The sequence below is a fragment of the Balaenoptera physalus genome (genome assembly GCF_965194825.1).
Source record: "Balaenoptera physalus genome assembly, chromosome: 16".
NCBI lineage: Eukaryota > Metazoa > Chordata > Mammalia > Artiodactyla > Balaenopteridae > Balaenoptera > Balaenoptera physalus.
The window spans coordinates 50,976,197-51,002,209 of NC_138898.1; the positions used below are offsets into that span (position 1 = coordinate 50,976,197).

General features: G+C 43.4%; 2 long non-coding RNA genes across 4 annotated transcripts in view; one reads left to right on the forward strand and one right to left on the reverse strand.

Moving 5' to 3' along the window:
- LOC309645913 overlaps nucleotides 1-26,013 on the reverse strand; it is a 253,739-nt gene that overhangs the window by 40,938 nt on the left and 186,788 nt on the right. For all 3 annotated transcript variants that reach the window (XR_014255106.1, XR_014255107.1, XR_014255108.1), the window contains exons 3-4: nucleotides 9,293-9,402; nucleotides 1,725-8,596 (exon numbers count right to left, since the gene is read on the reverse strand). This is a non-coding gene — a long non-coding RNA (uncharacterized lncRNA). The remainder of the gene's footprint in view (nucleotides 1-1,724; nucleotides 8,597-9,292; nucleotides 9,403-26,013) is intronic.
- Nucleotides 11,186-26,013, forward strand: part of LOC309645926 — a 29,619-nt gene continuing 14,791 nt past the window's right edge. The window contains exon 1 of the long non-coding RNA XR_014255131.1: nucleotides 11,186-24,925. This is a non-coding gene — a long non-coding RNA (uncharacterized lncRNA). The remainder of the gene's footprint in view (nucleotides 24,926-26,013) is intronic.

Genomic DNA, 26,013 nt, shown 5'->3' on the forward strand with positions numbered 1-26,013 from the left:
TCCCTCTGCTTCAAAAAGGAACTTGTCAGAGCATAAAAGCTCGTGCAAGGTGTACTCCTCCCTCAGCTTCCTGTCTGTACCTGTTCACGCCTCCTCTTTCCACCTCTGTCCTTGGTGGGGGAGGGAGGAGAGTGACAGGGGACAAGGGTTACTGATCCCTCGTGTCCCTTTGCCTCTAAGCTGGTCCCCACACAGCTTTATGTTCTAGCTGGGCCTCAGCCTTGATGTAAAACTCTCCAGTTCCATATAAATAATGGTTGTAATTAATAATAAATGAAGAGCCTGGGGGATTGCAGAGCAGAATTTAGTGGCTGGAGATATTACACAGCTGTATTCGGTGCCAATAGGAGTCATGGATATGGAAAAAAAACGGTGGAGCTACCATCTCAGATCCAGGACACTGCTAAGAGGCACCAGGCAACCGGCAGCTCTCAGCCTTGTAGAAAATCGCAGTTGTAATCGCAGTTTCCTGGGTGTAAAGGAGAGGAGGGTATTTTTATCTTTTTGGTCTTTCTTCCTCCAAATCAGGGTTATATTCCCCCAAAGTCCAAGCAATTTATTTGGGGAAAGGCAGAAATCTGAACATGAAAGCAAGGCTGGGGAAAGGATTTGGGTACATGGAAGGAAAACGAAATAAGAGCGCTGTGTACTTTTACAGGAACCAATGGGACCAATGAGTCTTGAAGAGATGGTGAAGACTGACTTCTACAGAAAGCAAACAAAAATGGACCATAGGATGCACGGTTGGGGTAAAAACCTCTTAGCTCAGATGTTCTCACTGAGTGCAGTGGGTGAGCTTCTTCATTACATTCGGTCCTTCCAGGCAACACACGTCTACATTTCCCAGTCCAATTCCTCCACCTTCTCCCAAATCTTGATTTCCTGAGATGGAAGTCAACAGCTGCAAACATTTTCAAGGTCACTGGCTGATCAACTGCCCATAGCCACAAAGAGGCAGGAGGTAGAACAATGCCAGGTTGCTGACAGGATTCCAAGACAACACATGTGATGGGCTGAGCCTAGTGGCTGACACATAGCAAGCACCTAATGAGTGAAAGCCGTCATTGTGATGTTCCAGGCTCAGGGCTGCCTGATACCTGTATATTGTCCCATTTTCTCTACGTGAAACACACTTGAGATTCAGAACTCTGCTCAAAAGCAGCTCATAGCACTGTAGAAAATTGCATTTGTAACCACACATTTTTTCTGAGTGCAAAGGAGAATATTGTTCTTCAAGTACCATTGTACTTAATTTATAGAAGCTGAACTGAGGCTTTAAGATGTTAGGTAACTTGGCCAAAACTCCAGCTTGTAAATGACAGAACTGTGATTTGAACACAGATCTGTCATTTCCAAAGTCCCTGAACAACAGCCTCCCTTGTCCTGGACCTCCAGGTTAACATCTCTGTGTGAAAAGAAAAGGGAGAGTGGTCACTAGGAACCTTAGGGGCTCACCAAGTCAAAACTTACCAGACTAGGGACTTCCCTGGTGGTCCAGTGACAAGGAATCCACCTTCCAATGCAGGGGACGTGGGTTCGATCCCTGGTCAGGGAACTAAGATCCCACATGCCGTGGGGCAACTAAGCCTGCGCACCACAACTACTGAGACTATGCACCACAACAAAAGATCCCTCATGCTGCAATGAAGATCCCGCGTGCCGCAACTAAGAACCGACATAGGCATAAATAAATAAATAAATAAAATATTAAAAGAAAAACTTACCCGACTAAACACAACTCCTTCTGGACGCGATGGATGAGGGAGACACCCTGGACATACACAGATCATATAAGACGTTGGATAAGTAACTGTAGTGACTGTGTGGCCAAGATGAAGAGATCCGAAGTAGATATTGGTACAGATGACTAGAAATATTGGGTGCAGGCTTTGAGGAGGCTTCACGCATCCATCCCAAGCAAGGAAAATGTCTAAGTTTTTATTCATCCCATGCATAGTTACAGTTGGTGAAATGGCAGGGTGCTGTGGAGGCACTAAAAGAGATGCCAAAAAACAGGCATTGTCTTAGGTCAGATCCCCTAGAAGCAGAGCCTGAGAAAAAGACTTGGGGGCATTTAATTTTTTGAGGACATTCTCTTAGGAGAAGACTGCAAAGGAGTAAGAGAAGCAGGATAGGAAAAGAAATAAGATAGGATGTAGTCTCAAAGAACATTTAGCCTTGGCCTGATCCACAGGAACATTCTGGAACCTAAATTATATTGGCAAGCTGTCCTCACCTTGAGTCATGGGGCTGGATTTTGCACTCTGCATAAGTCCATCATGTCTCTGGGTTTCCCCTCCCAGGGTGGGGCATCCCATCAACAGAGGGCAGTTCTCCAGAGAAGGGAGCAGCTCTGGGCCGTTAGCAGCCAACGCTCACAGCAGCTGGGGAATGGTTGCATGGCAGACACCAAAACAGTCTACTACAGACATTTTCTCTATAGGAAATGCCATGACAGTGAGAGGAAATCTCAGTAGAGAGACCCAGCCAGGCACTGAGTGGGGTTCAGAACAGGCCAAAAGAGCAGGTATGATTAAGAGACTGATGAGAAGGGATTCTGAACATGAGAATGGTACGGTGGGTAGGATTATTGCTTTCAATTCTTCACTCCCTCCCGGTTATAGAATTAAATGTCCCTGCCATTGCCATGGCTTCATGGTGGACTGAGGGCACTTCTTCACCCCTTGTTTTGGGCCTGATTTGCTTTGGTCAATGAAATATTAATGAACACCATTTGCACAGAAGCCCTGAACATGGCTCCCGCACTGCTGTGAACCTCCATGGAAAGGGCATAACCTCAGCGGCTACTGGTCAAGGAGAAACGTAGGGAGTAGACATCAACCCAACTGGAACCTTGAGCCACATCGAGCTGAGACACAGCTGACCCACAGACCACAAGCAAGAGGATAAATGTTGTTGTAAACCCACTGGTTGGTAGGCAGCAGGATCTAATTGACTAGAGGGAAAGATTTTAATGGTTCACTCTTACAATTGTAAGTGGAACTAGAATTTTATTAGGGCACCTGTACTAAAAACACAATTTTAAACGGTAAACAGAGCTCAAGTTTCTCCACCTCCTGATATGCCATCTCCTCTCATTGGATTTTGTCTAGTCCACCTTTTCCTGGCCTAGAAAAATATCCCAATGACTTCATTTATCAGATGGGGAGACTGAGGCAACAGAGTGAATGACTTTGGGGACAGTCCTCAGCCAGCAGAGAATGGGGGCAGGTGGACGGATGCCCAGCCTCCCTCCCCACCGCGGTGTTGACTCTGAGGTTGATTGCTCACCAGGTGCCCCCAGGGGCAACACTCAGTAACACTCTCTCTCTTGCCTTCTTTCTTCCTTGCTTCACTCTCCTCACCTCCTCACAGAGCTTTGTGGGACTGTCTCCCAAATAAACGCTCTACTCCCAAGCCCTTGTCTCAGGATCTGCTTCTGGGGAAAACCCAAACTAAGGCTCTGTGCCACTTCTTCCCAATGCTGTTTGAAATGGCAAAGGGGAAAAATGAATGTTAGTAATGGTTTGACTAGAGAAACAGAACTACAACGAGGGATATACAATGGGGCTTATTATGGGGATTAGACCTCAAGGCAGTCTCCTAAACTATTATACTATTTTGGCCTTCTGCTTCAAAAGTTCTAAAATTTGATAAACTCCTCCACATAAAAGGTCTGAATAATTTTCTTGATGTGCCACACATTTCTCTACAGGGGGCCATTCAGTGGAGTGAGCAAAATGTATATTGAGTAACCATTGGTCAAAATAGTTGAAGTACTTTGTTGACCTGAAATGTTAGTTGGGGCTTCCCTGGTGGCGCAGTGGTTGAGAGTCTGCCTGCCAGTGCAGGGGACACAGGTTCGAGCCCTGGTCTGGGAAGATCCCACATGCCGCGGAGCAACTAGGCCCGTGAGCCACAACTACTGAGCCTGCACATCTGGAGCCTGTGCTCTGCAACAAGAGAGGCCGCGATAGTGAGAGGCCCATGCACCGCGATGAAGAGTGGCCCCCGCTTGCCACAACTAGAGAAAGCCCTCGCATAGAAACAAAGACCCAACACAGCCAAAAATAAATAAATAAATAATTTTTAAAAAAAAAGAAATGTTAGTTGACACGCTTGGACCTTCTCTGGTAGGAGTGAGCTTCACCCATGAAGGTAAAGGTCACCATCCCTGGCTGCTGAATCGGAAGTTCAATGGACCATGGTTGTTTGCCACCATTACAGCATCACTGCCTCAAAATTGTTTTCCAGAGTGTGCTTCAAAGGAGGCATAGAACTTATACCTAAGGAATGAATGCCCTGTCCAACCAGCTTTGGTATTGTTGCTTTTCCTAGCACAGAACATTGAGAAAATTAGCACATGTGGAAATCATGTATGTATTCAGTTTGTTCCCATTCTAACTTGACTCATGTTTGAAGAATGTGACATTGGATTATAGGAAATTAAAACTGGGCAAAGGAGAAATATTTCCCTATTTACCGTACACATGCATATATTCACGTATACACACACACACACACACACACACACACACAAAGCCCTAAAGTGCAGGATCCAACTTCAGAGTGATAAATATATTCCATCCAGTCAATGAAAGGATCAAAGGAGAAATGAGAGAGAGAGAGAGAAGGTGAGAAAATGTAGTACAAAAAAGGCCAATTAAAAAAAAATAGAACATGTCTACAGAGGTAATATGATTTCAAGTAAATCATCTTTACTAATTTTTTAAGAGCTAGATTTTTAAAAGAAAATATACAATTTAACTGGGCAGATACGTATATGTCTACTGAGACTTTGAATATACCTTATGTAATCAGCAAAACTTCTTCTCCTTCCTGTATCCACGTTGTTGCTCTCCTTTGACGCTGACTCTGACCTTGGCCGTGTGACTTGCTCTGGTCAATGGGACAAAAGCAAAGGTGACAAGAGCAGAGACAAGGAAGTGTTTGCACACCGAGCCTTTCCTCTCTTGCTGTTCTTGGAAATCTGCTGTCACTACATGAAGGAGCTGGGCTAGTGTGCTGGCTGCTGAGAACCCTGCAACCCAATCAATCCCTCCACCTCAGTCAACAACCAGCCAACTCCAGAAGCAGCGCCGCCGACATGATGCAACACTGAGCACAGATCTGCGAGTAAGCCCAGACAAGGCCAGCACAACAGCACCACCGAGCCTAGCTCACATCGTCAATTCACAGAAGCACAAGCTAAGTCAATGGCTATTATTTTACGCTCCTAAGGTGGAGCTTAAGTTTTAAGGTGGTTTGCTATGCAAACCTAACTGGTACGCTTGACATTATGACATGAAGTACAGCAGAAGGAAGTATAAGACAAGGTCCCTGCCAATAGGGACCCACAATCTAGCTGGGAACCAAAGAATGTAGAATAAAATAGCCAGGTAGTGAGGCAGCATGCTGTCAGCATTATGTTCTGGCTTAATAAATTATAGAAAAGGTGCTAATTAGGAGGTACAAGCAGGAAGTGAGAAAGAAGTAAAAGGTGTGAGCTAATAATGTGTCTTTAGAGAAGGCAAGGTAGGACAGCCTGAATTCGTACAATCCAGGGAGGTACTTGGCGGGGGGACATGGGAAAGGAACACATGCAGGGAGTAGGGTAGCAGGAGGGCTTGGGGTCTTCTTGGCAGAAACATCAAAACAGAAGGCAACAGGCAACTGCTTAAAATTCAGAAATAATTTAATTCTCAGTAAGTCCAATAATGTGCTTACCTTAGAGGCTGTACTGGGACATTAATGAGGACGATGAACTGTCTTGGATATCTAGGGTTCCATCTGCCCAACCCTTCTCTTCAGAGCCCCGTGATCCCCATGGCAACTCTGGGCCATCATGTTATTACTCTGGGTCTTAGCTTGGCCCAACGAATCCTCCCAGAGGGAGAAAAGGGAGGGATTGTTAAGTCCCTCTGTGAAGTTGTTAAATACAAAGCTTGGGAGATGCCATCAGCCATGCTTTCCTTCTCATGGGAGAGAAATGAAACTATCACAGAGAAACAGACATGAAAGTCAAGCACAGACCGAGCACCATTCAGGGCTCCCGAGCCGTGGGTTCACCCTGTGGAGGGAAGCAAAAGTTTTCCTGGACCCTTGTAGGGTGCCTGACCGGGTCTGAAAAGTAGACTGCCAGAGACAGATGAACAGGAGAAAAGGATACACATTTCGTTAAGTTTTACCTGACATGGGCTCCTTCATAAGGAAAGGAAGATCCAAAGAAACAGAACTGGGTATTTTTATGCTGGGTTTGAGGAAGAGCAGATAGTCGCGGAGGAACATGACAGGTTAAGGGGTAGGAGGAAGGCTAGTAAACAGGGGAGACTTAGCATGTCCTGTTTGCTTAGATTCTTCTTGGTGTCCCTTTGTCTTGGGAGACAAAGATTCTCTTTCCTGTGGGTATAGGAGGGCATCCATCACATGAGGATTTTATGACCTTTTTCAGGGAGAAGGTAGTTCTGCTGTTTTCTCAGACTCCTTTAGCTTAAAATTTTCAACACGTCAAGGTGCCGTATTTGGGGGTAGAGGATCCTGAACCCCATCACTGGTCACTGTCCTTCCCAGCGTTTGGTTGTACAACCCACTTGGATCTGGCTTAGGCTGGGTCTGCAACCAAAGTAACACACTGTGAAAACTGAGGTGCGTAATTAACACGTAGATCAAGATTTCCCCAAATAGAACCTGGGCTCTTTGCCCTCTTTCATGGACCTATCTGAGGGAGACTCAAACAAAAAAAAAAAATGCTACTGGGATGGGGATTTTTTTAATCGAAGTAAAGAAAGAGCATCGATTATGGTTCTGGGGAGACCAGAGAGAAGGAGAAAGATGCTCTTCGTGTGGAAAAGATGAAGACACACCCTCAGGAAAAGGGGAATAGTGATTGGAGAACTGGAGAGAGAAAATCCTCGCACCTGTCTTCCCACAAATCCTGTGTGTATACAAATGGAGCCAATCCCCAGTGCCCTAGTATTGTCACTTTGAGCAAATCCAGGATCTGTTAGGAGAGAGGAGAGAGGAAGGGACAGTGGCAGACAGCAGTGGCGTCCTGAAAAGACAGGAATTCCGTTTCCCACACAGCTCAGGGAGCCCAGCAAGGAGAGCATTTCTGTCCACCTTGGTGGACTTCAGACGTGGTTAGGGTCAGCGTCCTCATCTGTAAAGTGGGTATGATAATCACCCGTAGCTCAAGGGCAGCCATCAGTGTTACACGAGATAACCCACGAGAACACTGGAATGGTGCCTGGCACTCAGCACACACTCAGGACGCGTGAGTTATTCCAAAGAACTATTCAACAGTGAAAACCCTGTGGTCTCAGAAGGTCACATGACTGATCTATAAAGCAGAATATCAGGAAGAAAACAATTATAGTAGAGGTGAGTCTTCTGAATAAGAGTTAGCCCACTAGCACCTCGAAGGCATGGCCTCCAAGACCCGGGAGCAGAGCTGGGAGTCTGCATAGTTCTCACTGATCCCTGCTATCTTCCAGATCCTGCAAAGGACAAAGAACGTAGACTCCAGGGAAGCTGTCCCACAGTCGGAGTGCGGTTGTCTGGAGGGGGCATCGTACATAATAAGCAATTCTGTAGTTTCATAGAGTCCCTTTGGGTGTGCCCCAAAGCCCGCCTGGCCCACCAGGCCACTGGCTCATTAATGGGGCATCTTTGTCATGCAAATGAGATCTCCAGCCAAGCACATTTTGGAAATGTTGGTAGAGAGAGATAATTGCTCATCTTTCTTTAGTGGCTGCACAAAGCAGTAAACACAGGAAAGATCAGCTTCCTTGGAATTCAGGCATAAAGGCAGCAGAGATAAAAGGCAAAGAGATTCTGTCAACTCCAGCTTTCTTCTGCTGTAGACTGTGGGGAGGAAGGACTGGACAGGGAGTTTCCATAAAGCACAGTGAAGCTAACAGAGCAAATAATGGAGACGAGGGTACTGCCTGCTCCCCTTCTGGGATGGTTAATTTTCTCGTCAGCCTGACTGGCCACCGGGTACCCAGAGAGCTGGTTAAACGTTAATTCTGGGTGTGTCTATGAGGGTGTTTCTGGAAGAGATTAGCATTTGAATTGGTAGTTTGAGTAAAGCAGATGCACCTCCCACCCCCCAGTCGGGGTGGGCATCATCCTATCTGTTGAGGGCCTGAATAGAACAGAAAGGGGGAGGAAGGTTGAATTCTCCTGCTTCCTACCCTCTTGGTTCCCAGGTCTTTAGGCTCAGACTCAAACTTACACCATCAGGTCTGCAGCTCTCAAGCCTTAGAACTACCGTCCTTCCTGGGTCTCCACCTTGCGTAGGGCAGACCTTGGGACTTCTCAGCCTCCAGGATTGTGTGCACCAGTACCTTATAATAATTCTCTTCTATCATATTAATTCTATTTCTCCAATACGCTTTCCTTCCCTCCCAGCACGTATTTCCAGGTGCAGAGACTAGAATGAGGAGGGAAAATCACGTGCTCCCTGTCCTGTGGAGCAAGCAGCAGCTGCTTGGCCAGTTGGCTGGTGGCAGCGAGTCTCGAGGGCAGAAGATTTGTGGTCAGGTGACATCTGTGATGTACGCAGCGAGAAGGACCTGCTCCTCCGAGGGTGCGTCTATGTCAAAAGTACCAAGAATAGGATGGCTTCTTCTTCACAAGACAAAGTCACTCCAGGGTCTTATCTACGTAGTTTGTGTTGAGTAGCATTCCCGACCTGTGAAAGGGCTCACACAGCTCTGGGAATGAACTTCGGGTCCCTGTTTAGCTCTCGGGCCCCACCTGACCTCTGTTCTAGTGCTCTAGCCCCTCTGGCCTTCTGGGATGCCGTAACCCTACCCCCTCCTTGGAGCCTTCGCCTCACTGCCGTTTCTGCTCCGTTGACCCAACGCCCCTCTGCTGGCACCTCCCAGCTGATCAGGCCACGACTAGTTCATGCTCCTCCCCGAGTTCAGTGCAAACATGCCCCACAGAGAAATCACCACTAACCTCTCCTATTAACGTCCAGTTTAATTTCTTCATAATGGTTATCACTTCATGGCACTATCAGTCTCTGAAACTCTCTTTTTTATGTTTACTTGTTTACCAGTTGCTTTTCTTCTTTAAAGGGGCGGCATAGCCCGATGGTTGAGTTTGGACTCTACAACTAGACCCCCGGTTCTAATTCCAGCCCTGCCACTTTCTAGCTGCGGGATCCTGGGCACGTCGCTCTACCTCTCTGTGCCCCTCTGTAAGAAGGGTGTGTAGTAGCACCTATCTCGGGGGGTGGGGGTGTCCCATGGGGGATGGGGGGAGGTCGGATGACATTACTCACCCGGTGGCTGCCTATTGTTAGCGCTGCTCCGCATCGCCCACTGGTACGTGTGTTTCATGACAGGAGGGTTGCCCTGTCTCACCTCTTTACTCTGCGCATCTGCAAAGTGCCTGGAACATAGTAGGTGCACAATAAATGTCTGTTGAATAATGAATGGGTATCACTGATTCAAACTAATGGGGTCACAACCAATCAGCCAGTCTTTCAGGTATGCATGAAAGTTTTGTCAGGCTAGCCTTTCCTGGGAAATGTATTGTTCAGTAATAATAAATAAACAAATGTTTTATTCCATAAAAATGCATTAAAATTGCTAAATGAATCTAAAGAAAAAAGAATCATTCTAGAGAATAAAAATGTAAAGGTAAACCTAATGTCATACAAGTATTTTGAAGAAAGCATCTTCTGTCCTTGCTAGTATAGGTTTAGCCCGAGGTTGTAATTTCCTTGAAGGTAGTGGATGTTATATTTCTCTTCAACCTCAAGGGTTCTGTTTTCCTAAATGTATGTTGAGGAACTTCAGCCTTTATGGGAGAAGTCTATTTGTGAACTTGTTCAAGTTCTTTCACTTGATATTTTTTCCATTCACTATAGTCAAGTAGAGCATAAAATACTTAATGAGAAAATATACTAATGATATTTTACACATTTTTGTGTTAACCCGACTCCCGTGGAATTGACACACTGACATTTTGTCCATTTGTGTATCCGTCTAACTCTTATGAATTTGTTCTGTTCCTTTAGCTCCAGCACCAGGAAATCTGCCAAGTTCCTTACATAATTTAACTAGTTAAACTTCATGGGACTCTATAGGAGGTAGTATAAAAATCCTGTTTTATAATCAAGAAATTAAGAATCAGAGAGGTGAAGTGACTTGCCAAACATCACACAGCTATGAAGTGGCACAGCAGAGATCTGAATACAGTCCTTTAAACTGTAAACCCCATGTTGTTAACCACTACCTTAAAGGGTTACCCTGAGCAGAGGAGGGCAGGAGAGCTAAGCTTTGTGGTCATCCTACCAGGGCCCTTGATGCCTCCAGACCTGAAATCCCACCTGACCTTCGGTTTGAAGGTCCCCCTTTTCAGCCCTCTATCTGTTACCCTGAGCTGGCCTCCAAGGGAAGCTTCCTAAAACAGTGCCAGCATCCGCCGCCCTTAATGGGACTTCCCAACCAACCACTACCGTCAATTGATTCCAGAGTTGGCGGGAATTCTCAGGTAGGTGCTTCATCTCCCATCCCGTTACAATGACACCTGTCCAGCACCAGCATTTCAAAATGGCACCATTTTTAAAGTTCATGGCCCTTTGTTAATTAATTCAGATATGTACTCTTTTTCAAATAAAATCGTCCTTTCTGGCCTGGAATTACTTTCACACTCACTGTCATAAACTGGCAGGTTCTTTAACTCTTATCTGTAATGTATTCATCTAAAAGATTTTTTACCACAAATTTGTACAACTAAAAAAAATAAATCCTACGCTTTTAAACATAATGCGTGGGGTTTTTTGGGTTTTTTTTTTTAAACATAATGTATTTTATGGCACCTCCTCTCTCAAGATAGTTATGTGATTATTTTCTTAAGGGAAAGTAACGTGGATTGCTTTTAAAGGAAACTCACGATTTCCAACCAGATCAGGACTTAGAATGCCAAGCTGAAGACAGGGGCTAGGAAGCTGTGGCTTGGCACTAAATACAAACCCTATTCCACAAAGAACTCGTGCATTTCTGTAAAATGGGACCGATGATACCCAACTCCTAAGAATACAGCAAGAATTAAAGGAGATAATACCTGTAAAGCATTTAACTCACTGTCTGGCACATCGTAAGTGACCCACCTAAACTTCCATTCAGTAGTTCAAGAGTTCCTTGGAGGGAATGCAAGATACACTTGCCTTGTTTTTAATTCTATTCAACAGAGAAAGCACAAAGACAGATCCTAAAGCCCCATGGCATGTAAGTTTCCAAACCCTCATTGGACGTTTATATTCAGTTCTGCTTTTAAGACTTCCCTTAGGCCGTTCTCAGTTCTGAATCTGTACAAACCTCACTAGTTCTCACAGATAGGAATGGTCCCTACAGCTGCAGCATCAAAGCATTTATCTGGCCAAACACAGGCACAGTTCTGCAGGTATCCCCACTCCGGAAGCCTGAATGGAGGTGTTTACTAAGTGGGGAGGGGTTGTGGATGGACCCGCATCACTTGACAGCAGTGTTTTAATACTGCTCCGCTTCTGTATACGTTGGCCAAAGCATCGTTCAGTACTGTAAAGCCAACAGCCTGTACTTTTCCATTTAATTTGATTAGATTATTTCTAAAGAGAGTTTCCACACTGTTTGAAACCCACGTTTCCATTTTAAGCCACTGAAGTTCATTCCAGTAAGGGCTCGGTGGCCTCTTTAGTTCAGAACAGGGAAGGAAAGGGTGTAGGTTTGGTACCCATATTTATTTAAGATGCCCATCCCTTACTGGGGGACAGACTTAATGCAGCCACATTCCTCATCCCACCCTTCTTCCTTGGCACTGCTCTTTTCTCCTCTCTGCCTCTTGTGTTATGCAGCCTTTTGAATAAATACCCATTCCGAAAAGCATCTTGACATGTTGTTTCCAATTAGTTTCCTCTGTAGATTTGGCTCCAACGCCAGCACCTGCAGAGGTGGCCGGTAACATCTACAAGGTTGTTTTTACATAACTGCACGGCAGAAGGATAAAGCCTGTGCGTACAAGCTAAAGTGGTTTGGAAACCGATTTGAGAAACAAATATCCCAGGAAGTGATTAATAATTTAAACCCTGACCCAAGCTCAAAACAAATGTAGGATGACAGAGAAAAATGAGCCTTCTGCAGTGCCGTGTTGGGAGGAGGATGTGAGTGCCCAGTGAACAGGTGTGTGGCTCACGGCCAGAAGCCCTCAGTCTGTTGGTCTTGCCTGTCATTCAAAGTCAGCTTCCCTCCATGACACATCTGTAGAAGGGAACTGAAGGACACTAAAGAAAATACCTTGGGGCTTCCCTGGTGGTGCAGTGGTTAAGAATCCACCTGCCAATGCAGGGGACACAGGATAGATCCCTGGCCCGGGAAGATTCCACATGCCATGGAGCAGCTAAGCCTGTGCACCACAACTACTGAGCCCACGTGCCACAGCTACTGAATCCCGCACGCCTAGAGCCCGTGCTCTGCAACAAGAGAAGCCACCGCAATGAGAAAACCATGCACCACAACGAAGAGTAGCCCCTGCTCGCCGCAACTAGAGAAAGCCCGCACACAGCAACAAAGACCTAACACAGCCAATAAATTAATTAATTAATTAATTTTAAAAAAAAAAGAAAAAGAAAATACCTTGGATTCAGGCCAACTCATTCAAAACCAAAGCCAAAGTGAAGAGGTTCCTCTGGCTACCTGTTTCCCATAGATTTTTTTTTTTTTTTTTTTTTTTTGGCTGTGTTGGGTCTTAGTTGCGGCATGCAGGATCTTTCATTGCGGTGTGCGGGCTTCTCTCTAGTTGTGGCATGCAGGCTCCAGAGCACATGGGTTCTGTAGTTGTGGTGTGCGGGCTCTCTAGTTGTGTCATGCAAGCTCAGTAGTTGCGGCACGTGGGCTTAGTTGCGCTGTGGCATGTGGGATCTTAGTTCCCCAACCAGGGATCGAACCAGCGTCCTCTGCATTGCAAGATGGATTCTTAACCACTGGAGCACCAGGGAAGTCCCGCCCATAGATTTTAATCCAGTCACTTTGGCATTTGGTATCTGCAGCTTTCAATTGCCTTAAATCAGTGATTCTTCATCTTTTTGCACCATGATCCCTCTGGCTGTCTGAGCGAGTCAGTGGGCTGCTTCTCAGGATAATATTTTAAATCATAAAATACAGTACACAGGATTTCAAAGGAAAAGAATGATTTTAAATACTTTTGTCAAAATGTTCGAAAAACAAATTTTGATAGAGTAATATATGTGGTTCTTTATTTGTTCTTCAGTTCCTAAATGTAATTCTTTCTAAACTTTTCTTTTGAAATAACTTTAGACTTACAGAATGTTGCAAAAATAGTAGAGTGCGTTCAATACACACTTCACTCAGAGTCCCCCAATGTTCACATCTTAGATAACCGTGGTACATCTATCAAAACTAAGAAATTAACATTGGTGCAATTCTCTGAACTTAACTGTGTACTGTATTTGGATTTCACTGGTTTTTCCATCAATGTCCTTTTACTGTTCCAGGATCCAATCCAGGGTCCCACATTGTATGGAGCTGTTGTGTCTCCCTAGTCTTTTGTGACCTTGACACTTTTGAAGAATACTTTAGTTATTTTTAGAATGTCCCTTAATTTGGGTTTTTCTGGTGTTTCTTATGATTAGATTGTGATTACGCATTTCTTACAAGAATGTGTTTTCTTATGAATACATTTAATAACCAGCTACCTTAATAAATGCAGCAAATAACTATCTATTTAATGCATTCAATAGCTAACTACCTTAATACATAACTATCCTAATTTTGAAGTGGCGAAGGGCATAAATGATATTTTGTGAGCTGCAACAACTAAAATGTGGTATGAAAATATCTGTGACTTCTGTTAGTGACAAAATCACAAATACTGCTAATAGTGCTGTGGATTGTTTCCAAGCTTTAAGTTGGAAGGAAGTGATAAATATCAGTCAGGAAAATAAAGACTTTCTTCAATCCAAGTTCAAAGACCTCCCTGATTTCTATTTATGGATCTGGGGACCCCTGGTGAAGAACCCTGTCCAGAGCTACCGATATTCACAGATAATAGAGATGAATAAACCATATGCTAAAAGTTATTGCCACAATTGATCTCCCCATTTTTGCCTAGAGACTTTGGAAAAATGACCACAGCTGGATAGATGATCTTTCTTGGAATGCCTCCAAATCATTCAGGTATAAATCTACAACAGAGCAAGGAGACTAAAAGGTGACCCAACGGCTCTAAGGTACAAAGCCTTCAGTTCTTGGGGGAAGTCTGAGGGACAGACAGCTCTTTGTAAAAATACAAGGGACTCATGTGGCAATGGAACCAGTGACTGACCTGATTTTTTACTACTTTCATGGAATGTCCTCGTTTGTGTGTGTATGTGTATTTTTTTTCTTCATGCTACAACTCACATTTACAAACATATCTTCTATATGTTTCCATCCTCATGACTTTGTTTCTATTTGGATAGGAAGTTTCGAAGCAATGGTTTCCTGACCCTGGTTTTGAGACAGCCAATGTCCAGTGTCAGACAGGTCTGGGTACCGAGTCCTTCAGTTACTAAGGCCTAGAAGGGTGAGGTTGGGGGGATGAGGCCTCCAACCCAAGACTGGGCTGAAGTGGAACCTGCAACAGTTAGTAACAATGTCCTGAATGACTCCATCATCTCTGAGTAAGAGCGTCACATGCATTATTCCCCTTAACCCCCCACCAACCAGCTGAGGTAGACACCTCATTTTATAGACTAGGAATCAGCAGCACAGAGAACAGCGTCACAGAGAGCGTCTTAGCCCAAATTCAACTTCACGTCTGACTCCAGAGCCCTCGTTTCTAACCGCTGCACTGTTCTGTGACGGGTGGACCTATTCCGGCCCTACCTGGGGCTTCCCTTGTCACAAATCTACAAAGATAGCCTTGTTAGGCAAGGTTTTATTTCTCAAAGGCCCGGCTTTTATGGAATATAGTCAAAGAGCAGGGCCCTGGATCGGTGGCAGTTCTAACAACCAAATCTTCGAGGTATCAGGCGTTGGCAAGAGGGTCAGACAGTTGTGTGAGGTCTAAACAGGGATAAACACCTGGGAGTCATGAGAGCAGCCTGGATTATGAGGAGGGACACACAGAAGACTAAATTCCAGTGCACAATTCCGTTCCTTATCACCCCCTTTCGTGTTTCCTGCTGAGTGTGGATCTCATTAACTTACACTGGCTCCCAGGTGTGTGTGTATCTGGAATTCTACTTATAATTCCCATAGAGGACCAGGAGAACCTTGAAATTAATTGGCAAGACAATGGGCTGATGCTTCCGGTGAGACTAAAAGAAGAGCTAACAACTCCTATGATACAGATGAAACATAACAACTGTGCCTGCCTGGGTATCAAGCTCTTCTCTCATCACTGTTAATGATGGAACTCCCAAATTCTTTTTTTCTTTTTAATACAATTGACTTTTTTTTTTTTAAGGCTTTATTGAATTTGTTACAATATTGTTTCTGTTTTTTTATATTTTGGTTTCTTGGCCACGAGGTATGTGGGATCTTAGCTCCCTGACCAGGGATCGAACCCGTACCCCCTGCATTGGAAGGGGAAGTCTTAACCACTGGACTGCCAGGGAAGTCCCTAGAACTCCCAAATTCTTATCTCATAGCTGGCTACAACAGCTTATAGATCTGACCCTCATATGTTTTATTCAGGCTACTCACTTTATTAGGACCCCATGTTTTCCTGTTTATTGTATTTTCTTAATCTCTAGGAAACAAATTGCCCTAGTTTACAAAATAATTAGTAAGTTACTTTCAAAAGGAGTTTTTTTCACGTGCTTTGCAATATCATAGGAAAGTTGTGGGCCTTATTATCTGGCCTTCATCAACAGACCACTTTCAAGTGGAATGAAAATGGAAGGAAATTAGAATATATTTAAGAGAAACTATTTCTTTAACTGGATGGATTCATAAAAATTCATAAATTTTGCAACTGTCAATGAAAGAGACCTCATGGAGGGTCTTATAAAAATTTTAGTTAGGAATTTTCCCCTTTAGACCTCCATGGAAAGAGGGTTCCAGGATGAATTTGGGATATTGCCACTCAGTTGTAAAAATGCTTTATTTGGATTATAGCAAATAGCCCCCAGCCAGAGCACACTATTATCAAATTACTTCTCCAGCATGAAGGTCATCCATGACTAATCATTTTCTAATTGGCAACTCAGTGCAAGGTTCTACTGTGTTCCGAGTTCCTGGTTCTGAGGGTGTTGTTAGAGCCAAGGAGATGTGTTTTCAGGGAAAACAAAACCAGCCTGTTATAGCGAGTCTTTTAAATTTATAGTCATAATAACAATCACAGGCTGATTAAAGGCCATCTATGAGTGGAAGAGAAAGAGTTTGGAAAAGGCCATTTTGGTCCTATCACTCTACCTATTTTGCTCACACATTCAACAGATGCTTAGAAAGCACCTTCTCTGCCATAATACAGTGGTGAATGGTCCCATGTGGATGGGTCGGAACTCTGGGGCCTGGGTTTTGTGAGTGGGTCAGGAAGGTCAGCCTTTTGTCAGATGCCAGGCCTCAAAGGCTCTCTGTCCTGACCTTGACATCTGTGTGCACTGCATGTTTCTCTAGGGGTCCTCATTTGGGGCGCAGTCAGCTTCCACAGGGTACAGGCCTCTCCACTCAGCAGCCCTCCCTCCTCATCAAGCATGCTTCCTTGTTACCTCTGCGTCAGATGTTGGTCTCCAGAGCAACAGTGATACTATATACAGAAAAGTTTGGTTTTCTGACTTATTAATAACTCTTCATCCTTAACATCATCTACTTCTGCAATCCCAGGGAAATTTAGACTCAACACCTAAGAAAATTTGCTAACATGTTAACAGAAATTATCTCCGAGTAATGAGTTAGTGATGCTTTCTTGTTGTGCTTATCTGTATTTTTTCAAATTTTACATACTGAGGATTTATAACTTTTGTCACTAGAAAAAAATTAAAATCTTCAACAGTGACATTAAAAGCATCAAATGTAATGTGTTGATTCTCCACAGTTTCTCCAGGATATGTACTTTCAACCCAAGATGGTGGCATGGGCAAAGCAAATATGATTCTTTAGTGACTCTACTTTCTGTACCATGTACCCTTCAAAACAGGGTAAATCACACTATATTTTTTTCTTCAAGTTTTACTGAGTCATAATTCACACATAGCACTGTGTAAGTTTAAGGTGTATAGCACCTGATCTGACTTACATACATCACAAAATGATTACCAAAATAAGTCTAGTGAACATTCATCACCTCATATAGATAAAAAATTAAAGAAACAGAAAAAATATTTTTCCTTGTGATGAGAATGCTTAGGATTTAGACCCTTAACAACTTTCATATACAACGTACAGCAGTGTTAACTGTATTTGTCACACTGCACATTACACCCCAGTATTTATTTGTCCTGTAACTGGAGGTTTGTACCATTTGACCACCTTCATCCAGTTCCCCCATAGCCCCCCCCAAATCTGATCTCTTTTTCTATGACTTTGTTTTTGAAGTATAATCGACCTACAACACTATGTTACTTCCTGTTATACAACAGGAACTTGATATCTCTATACATTTCAAAATGTTCACCGGGTAAGTCTAGTTATGATATGTCACCATACAAAAGTGTTACATAGTTACTGACTATACTTCCCACACTGTACATTTCATACCCATGACTCATTTATTTTGTAACTGAAAGTTTGTACCCTTAATCTCCCTCACCTATTTCTTTCCTTCCTCCACCCCTCTCCCCTCTGGCAACTACCTGTTTGTTCTCTGTATCTATGACTCTGTTTCTGTTTGATTGTGTTTGTTCATTTGTTTTGTTTTTTAGATTCCACATCCAAGTGAAATCATACAGTATTCGTCTCTCTCTGACTTGTTTCACTTAGCATAACACCCTCTAGGTCCATCTATGTTGTCACCAAGGACAGGATTTCATTCTTTTGGTGGCTGAGTAATATTCCTGTGTGTGTGTGGTATATTTATGTATGTATGTCGTTTAAGTGTTTCCTAATTAATTTTCTGTCTGGATTTTCAGCACTGGTGCTGACAGGCTGGTGGGTGGGCCGGTGCCTGTACTTATAAGCTAGAGGCAGGATTCCAAAATAGTGCTTGTCAGTACCAGTGTCCTTGTGGTAGAAAGAGCTCCCCCATGTGGCTGCCCCCAGCATCTATGGCCCCAAGGGGAGCTCCAGTCCCCTCCGGCCCCTCCAGGAGGGTCTCTAAGATCAGCAGGTGAGTCTGACCCAGGCTCCTTTCACACTACTGCTTCTGCCCTGGGTCCCGAATCTTGCAGTATTTTGTGTGTGCCCTTTAAGGGTAGAGTCTATTACCCCCAGCCCTCTGGCTCTCCCAAAAGCAAGTCCCACTGGCCTTCATCGCCAAACGTTCTGGGGGCTCATCTTCCCCGCACAGGATGCCTGGACTGGGGAGATCACTGTGGGGCTCAGACCCCTCACTCCTGGGGAGAAACTCTGCATTTGTAATTATCCTCCCGTTTGTGGGCCGCCCACCTGGGGGTGTGAGTCTTGACTGTACCGCGACTCTATCCCTCCTACCTATCTTGCTGTGATTTCTTCTTTATATACTTAGTTGTAGAAGATCTTTTCCTCTAGTCTGCTGGCCTTTCTCCTCAATATTGCTCTGTAAATATTTGTAATTTTGGTGTGCCCGTGGGAGGTGAGCTCAGGGTCTTCCTACTCTGCACTTTCATAAGTCACACTGTTACCGAGTCCCAGCTCGCTCTGCTCGCCGCACGACTTTATTCGGAAAGCCGGCAGACGGAGAAGATGACAGACTAAAGTCTCAGAATAACCATCTTACCGGGGTTTGGATGCCAGTTTCTTTTATAGCACAGAGAGGGGGTGGAGATGAGGAAGTAAAGTAAACAGGCCATAAGATTTGCAAATATCACCGGAATGGCCAGCCTCCGGGAGGGGATGTGTTAGTTTCTTCTTTCCTGCAGCCATCCACAGGTGGACAGGGTCGGGATGTTTCCCTAAACAAAGGCACTTTGGTTTAACATTCGGGCAGAGGGGCAGGGTTCCCCGAGGCAGGCCATTATGTGCAGACGGTATCCTTTTAGTGAACAAAAGCAGCGGAAAGCAAAGGGTAAAGTAAAAGAAACAGATCCAACATGTAGTCAGATTTGGCTCTTCCGTTACAACACTCTTTAACGTAAACATCAATGATTTATGTATAGCTGTTATTTTATTCAGAAACGTGTTTGAGATTTTTGTATTCAGTTAACATTCTAGGACTTTGGGGAAAATGTTGTTTCAGAAGGTCTTGCCCTCTTTTTGTTGATTTTAAAATAAATCAATCTTCACAGGAGAACAATCTCCCTTTTTTCATAAAATGTTGGGGCTATTTGTTCCTTATTATTTAATTTCTTCCAACAAACACAATACAAGCTAGAGAAGTGACTGCAAACCCTTAGAAATTATTAGGTCCAAAGTATCTTTCATAACCACTGGTATGCTAAGGCATGCTAGTATACTGAAAGCCATCACAGGTATTGCCAAATTTTAAAATCGTAATTATTAGCAATGCCATTGGTGGAATGTTGAGCTGGATAAATTAACATTATTAACATTATAAAAATGTCTGGAACTGGAGAATGCTTATTATAATATTAATTTAAAAATCGAGACAAATCACGTGTCTTAATATTAAGTAAAAAAATCAAGAATCAAATCACATGTATGGCAGAAAAAAGTCATCAAGACTATTAGTAAGCCAAACCATTCCATAAAACCCACTAGGACAATCCATTTGATCATGCTTAATCCTCAAGTGTCTTCCATGAAGCAAGAGCCAAGGGAAGCAGTGTAGCTCCAACACCCTCATGTTGTCTACACTGATTATGACTGAGTCATTGGGGGATGATAATAGCTAATATTTACTGTTACTTTTCCTTGGATCAAGTGCTGTTTTTAGCATTTTACATCCTTTAATTCTCACAGTCATCACCCCAACTATTACCGTTCCCATTTTACTATCAAGGAAACTAAAAGGCTAGGCTTCTTACCTAACCAGGCTTTGAACCCAGAGTCTGAACGTGGAGTCTACACCTTTAAACACTGTACTAATTTGCCTCCTCAAATCTGTGGGGTCTGTAAACTCTCGGATTTTACTTAGAACCCAAGTCCATTCCCCTCGTGATCTCTTTTTCCTACTGAGAAAACTACTCTCTCTTCTTCCTTGGCCTTCCCCCAGGTGGAACTTTCTAGAACACACATGCCTTTGCCCCAATTACTGCTTACTTCAAATGCATGTGGCATTTCTCATTGTATTATTATTGTCCTAGAGGGGCCCATAACTGGGGCAAGAGGAGTTGCCCCTGCTGGGTTTCATCTTACCTAGACCTCTGCTTCATTTAGTTGAACTCCAAAATGAGTTACTGGCTCAATCCTTTCTAGTCTCAAAAATGTAAACATTGTGCAGTCTCTTCCTCCTTATGTTTCTCCTCATGTGTCACTTTCTTAACACACGTCATTTTCCTGTACCACCACACACAGAACATTTCCCCACATTCCCAAACCCGATTCAACCTACCACTTACGTTTTATACATGTGTTTTAACCAAATACAATACCCTCCTCTAATACAAGACATTTTACTTCCAATCATACTATCAAAGTCTATGGAAAACAAAAATGTTAGCAGTTTCCTCTCTTTAGGGTGGGTGAATTTATAAGTAATTTTTCCCCTTTTTTTCCCAAAAACTTATAAGTATTTTAAAGAAAATAAATAAATCATTTAGTTTAAAAAGGGAGATTCCCTTTTATTTCAAAACTAGGGAGCTCATAAGTGGTACTTAAAGGAGCCAATCAATGAGTAGTGTCACATTTTAAAGCCTGAATCAGGTTTATCTCTTTCTTTACGAAGCTCTCTAACTGCCAATTGTACACAAGCTGACATGTGTCTGTGGGCCAGCCCCTGCTTATGGGTTATAAAATTATCCAGTCATATACAGTTCACATGATCCAATGGTAGTACAACTGACAAATGTACAAAGTGAATGTTATTTATGACAAATAATTCACAAATTTTATTTGGACCACAACTTTTGTAGCAATACCAAAGCTGCAACTTTGTAAATACAATGGCTTTCTTGGAGAATAAACATTCATACTCACTGCAAAGAATCTATGATGTCTGAAATAGACAAATTATCTTCTTGCATACAAAGCAGTCTTATGTTTTTCTTTAGAAAATAATTAGCATATTACAATTACAGCTCTGAGTTGATTTGATCATGCACGATTTGACATGCATGCAAGTGCAAGAGGATGCATCTGGCTTTATTAAGGGAATGCATATTGCAGGAGCTCTAGAGAGCACGGAAGCAAAAGTCTTTACTCTCCTTCCCTATAACCAGCTGCCTTGAACAAATGCTTACCTTTAATATAAGAAAACGATTCACAAGCCATTGGAAATATCTCCTCGGTTAAATTCCACACTTGATAGTCAACGATGGGGCCAAGAAAATGGACCATCAGGTCCCAATGTGCTGGAGACTTTACCAGGTCGAATGACAAAGTGTGTAAATACATGAGCTGGCCATGGGGTAATGAGCCATTGAGTCACCAAGCAGGGTTGCCCAAGAGTGGTTTCCATCTGGCACCTTAAAGAAAGCCAGGAACATCAGCCCCGCACAGCAGAAGAACAAGGGTGGGACTGGCTCTGCTTTGCTTGCCATCTGCAGATTTAATCCCAGTTGTGTTGGAAGAGTCTCTCCTCTTCTTGGCTTTCACATATCCCAAGAGTCACCTTTAATTAAGAATAACAACCAAATGGGTTTCCCTGGTGGTGCAGTGGTTGGGGGTCTGCCTGCTAATGCAGGGGACGCGGGTTCGAGCCCTGGTCTGGGAGGATCCCGCATGCCGCGGAGAAACTAGGCCCGTGAGCCACAACTGCTGAGCCTGCGCGTATGGGGCCTGTGCCCCGCAGCAAGAGAGGCCACGATGGTGAGGGGCCCGCGCACCGCGATGAGGAGTGGCCCCCGCTTGCCACAACTGGAGGAGGCCCTAGCGCAGAAACGAAGACCCAACATAGTAATCAATCAATCAATAAATAAATCTTTAAAAAAAAAAAAAAAAAAAGAATAACAACAAAAAAAGTTAAACACTCTCGACTATGCACACCCATTTGAGTATTGCCCTTTCTTCTTACATTCACAGCCAAGTTTCCAAGAGGAGGGCTCCTATTCGACCATGGGGTTCGTTTAGGGCAGTAATTTTTTTTTTTTTTTTTTTTTTTGGCTGCGTTGGGTCTTCATTGCTGTGTGCGGGCTTTCTCTAGTTGCGGCGAGCGGGGGCTGCTCTTCACTGCGGTGCGCAGGCTTCTCATGCGGTGGCTTCTCTTGTTGCGGAGCACAGGCTCTAGGCGCGCGGGCTTCAGTAGTTGTGGCTCGTGGGCTCAAGAGCACAGGCTCAGTATTTGTGGTGCACGGGCTTAGTTGCTCCGCGGCATGTGGGATCTTCCCGGACCATGGATCGAACCTGTGTCCCCTGCACTGGCAGGCGGATTCTTAACCACTGTGCCACCAGGGAAGCCCTAGGGCAGTCATTTTTGTGCCACATTAAGTCAGCTGAGTCAAAATGGGAAATTACTGCTCCTTATTACAAGGTAATGGATATGACTGACGTTACCTCCATATTACTCCATTCCAGTCTCTTATCCAATCTTAATTCCAAACACAAGTATAAGGACCTTTATCTTATTCATGTCTGTATTGCTTAAATGATTTATAGGTTTGAGAAATTTTATGATTAAGAAATAAAGGTCTACCCTGGAGCTGAGAGTAAGAGCTCGCACTGTAAGCTAACACCTCAACACCCCCACGGTCCAAAGATAAGAGATCAAGTAAGGTTGGCATAACTAAGAAGCCTCTAAACAGAATGTGATGTACACTCCGAAAATTTCAAGTGGAAAATGGGGTAAGTTCCACTAATAATAGGCATCCATAAATGACATTGTTAACATGGCGACACAGGTGGTCCCCAACACAGTACCCCTCACAAGGAGACCAACTAGCAACTATCCAGCTATAGACGAGACACCACTGTGAAAATCCCAGAACCAGAAGGTGAGGCTGAAGCATCCCCTGGACCATAAAGACTGAGAAGGATGCACTCTGACTGCATCACCCCTCCTCCAGGCCGGCACAGCACTTCCCCGGGGGGGGCCCCCCGGGCCTGTGGCTTCTCCAGTGGGAAAAGAGAATCAGAGTTGAACATCCAGCTTCCACAATATTGGAAGCACTTCCCAGAGGCTCACTCAGGTCTGGCCTCATGGGGGTCACTGGGGCAATCTACTGAACTAGACCATGGAGAAGGGGGAGGGGCTTACCGAAATTGGTGCTCAGATCTTATTGGACCCCATTCCTGAGCACAGATCCCAGCCAATGGCTCTGCCCATCTACAGAGCTAAGCTGGTGGCCTCATTTAGCCAATCTTGAAAGAAGCCAGAGGGGGAAAAAACACCTTAGCTGTAGAGTAACAAATACAAGAATTACATCCAACTTCTCCTTAAAAACTATGCAAGCAAGAAGGAAGTGGGATGAAATATCTAAAGCGATGAGAGAAGACTTTGAACGGCAAAAGGAGAAGAAAGCTTTGTAAGAAGAATGTGGACGAAGTGAACTCTACACCTTGATGTCGGGGGTCTGAGAGTCAAGGGAACCACTCTTCTGTCTCCTGCCTGGACCTCTTGGAGATGGAAACACTGCACTTTCTGTCTATCTCACCTGCATGATAGAGAGCATTAGAGAGCTGCAATCATGGCAACTCTTGGTGTTCAAGACACCTCACCTCCCTTGAATCTAAGTGGTGTGTAAGAGAATCCTGAAGTTTATCATGACTCCAACCCTGGTATGAGGTTTGCAGAGAGAGAGAGAGCAAGTACAAGGTTGAGATTGACAATGAGAGAGAGAGAGACAGAGAGACCACTTCTGGGGTCACATGGTTAAACATGACATGCATTATTGCAACAAAATGTGCCATGATAAGAACCGGGGGAAACGTAGTTACAGCTCCAAGACTGAGTACATACGGATGCTGGAGTGAGAGTGGAACTCTGCCTGGTCCACACGTGCATCATTGATTTCAAGATCGCTTTAGACAACAAGTAGTGGACATAGTTCACCTCTACAGGTACCTCTGCTAATATCCCCCGGGGTAATGGAGCTGTCTAGGTGGCTTAGGGCTTCTGAGCTCTAGTCTGTAACTGGGACACAAATGTAAATGAGCCTCAGCTGACCTGAGAAATCACTGTATTTCACAGGGACAAGAGCACAAGTAAACTAGTTTGGATTATACTAGAGAGACAGCGTGCAGAGTCATCCAACATTTTCAGTTACAAAATCAAAGAAGATTACATGTATAGCACACCTGGGTTTGAGACTAAATTTCATATGCATTGCATTTCTTTTTTAAAGCTAAGAGTTTGTTTGTTCTTTTAGACTTATCATGACATCCTCATGTAAAAAACAACACAAGGAACATTTTTTTTCTTTTGGCCGTGCCATGCAGCATGCCAGGGAAGTCCCCAAAAAACATGTTGACATGACTGCATGTCAAAACTAGCTATGTCAAAAAGTCATATACCAAAATTTCAGTTATGAAACAAGTCCTAGGGATGTAATGCACAGCATGGTAACTATGTTTAATAATACCGAATTATATATTTGAAAGTTGCTAAGAAAGTAGATCTTAAAAGTTCTCAACATAAGAAAAAAATTTTTGTAACTATGTGTGGTGACGGATGTTGACTAGACTTACTCTGGTGATCATTTCACAATATATACAAATATTGAATCATTATGCTGTACACCTGAAACTAACATAATGTTAAATGTCAAGTATATCTCAATTAAAATGTATAAATAAAAGTAATCTACCCAGGACTTGAGGATTACAGGGGCAGTTTGAGAATAGATTGCCCAAAATATTTTCTTTTTGCCATACAAAATAATAAAGACACCGCCAAGAATAAAGTAGTAAACATCAACAAAAGAGACGCCATCATAAATTAAAGGGAAGAAACATATGGCATACTTTGTGAAAAGAAAAATTCAATGAATAAAAGAGCCAAAAATGTCTAAGAAACAGAATAACTTATTATAGCTAAAGCTTAGTTCATAACAAACTTTAAACTCTTAAATACCATATAATTATTAGGAAACATAATTAAATAAACAGCTAAATCAAATAGACAAAAAAAAGAATAAAATTAGCTAAAGGAAAACAGAAGGGAAAAGTAATAAAGAGAAAGTCAAATAAGGAGTTAGAAACAAAATAAGAGATCAAATAACAAACCCCCAAACACGTTTAAAACAAAATGACAATAAACTATAAATGACAATACACTATAAAAATAACTCAATTAGGAAAAAGAGGTGAGAATATGGAACTATAAAAGAAGTAAAATGTTAAAAGGGAAACACTAATTGATATAGAGAGATTTAAAAATAATCACAAAACAGAACATTTCTAAAAGCTTTGGGAATAAAATGGAAAGTCTAGCTCAATTAATTCTAGAATAAATACCAATCTTTCTCTACCTGTGCACCCAGCATGGTAGCCACATGGAGCAATTTAAATTGAAATGTACTTAAATTAAATTAAAAGTTCAGTTGCTTAGGTTCACTGGCTGCGCTTCAAGTGTGCAGTAGCCACATGTGGCTAGTGGTTACTGAATTGGGCAATGCAGATAAAGAGCATTTCCATCATTGCAGAAAGTTCTATCAGCCAGCACTGGTCTAGAGAGAAGACCATCATTTTCATTAGTGTTTGCACAACATTCCAGCCCTGTAGTTGCCCATGTGGAACTGTTTCCTGATGTGATGACTATGAACACCACCACAAATAAACACACCTGCTGAGGTCTCTTTGTCTCAGAAACCTAAATAAGCTCAGCCCAAACTCTGCCTCAACACTCCATGGAGGTTTTAAGTCCTGCCCCAGATTTCTGGATGTA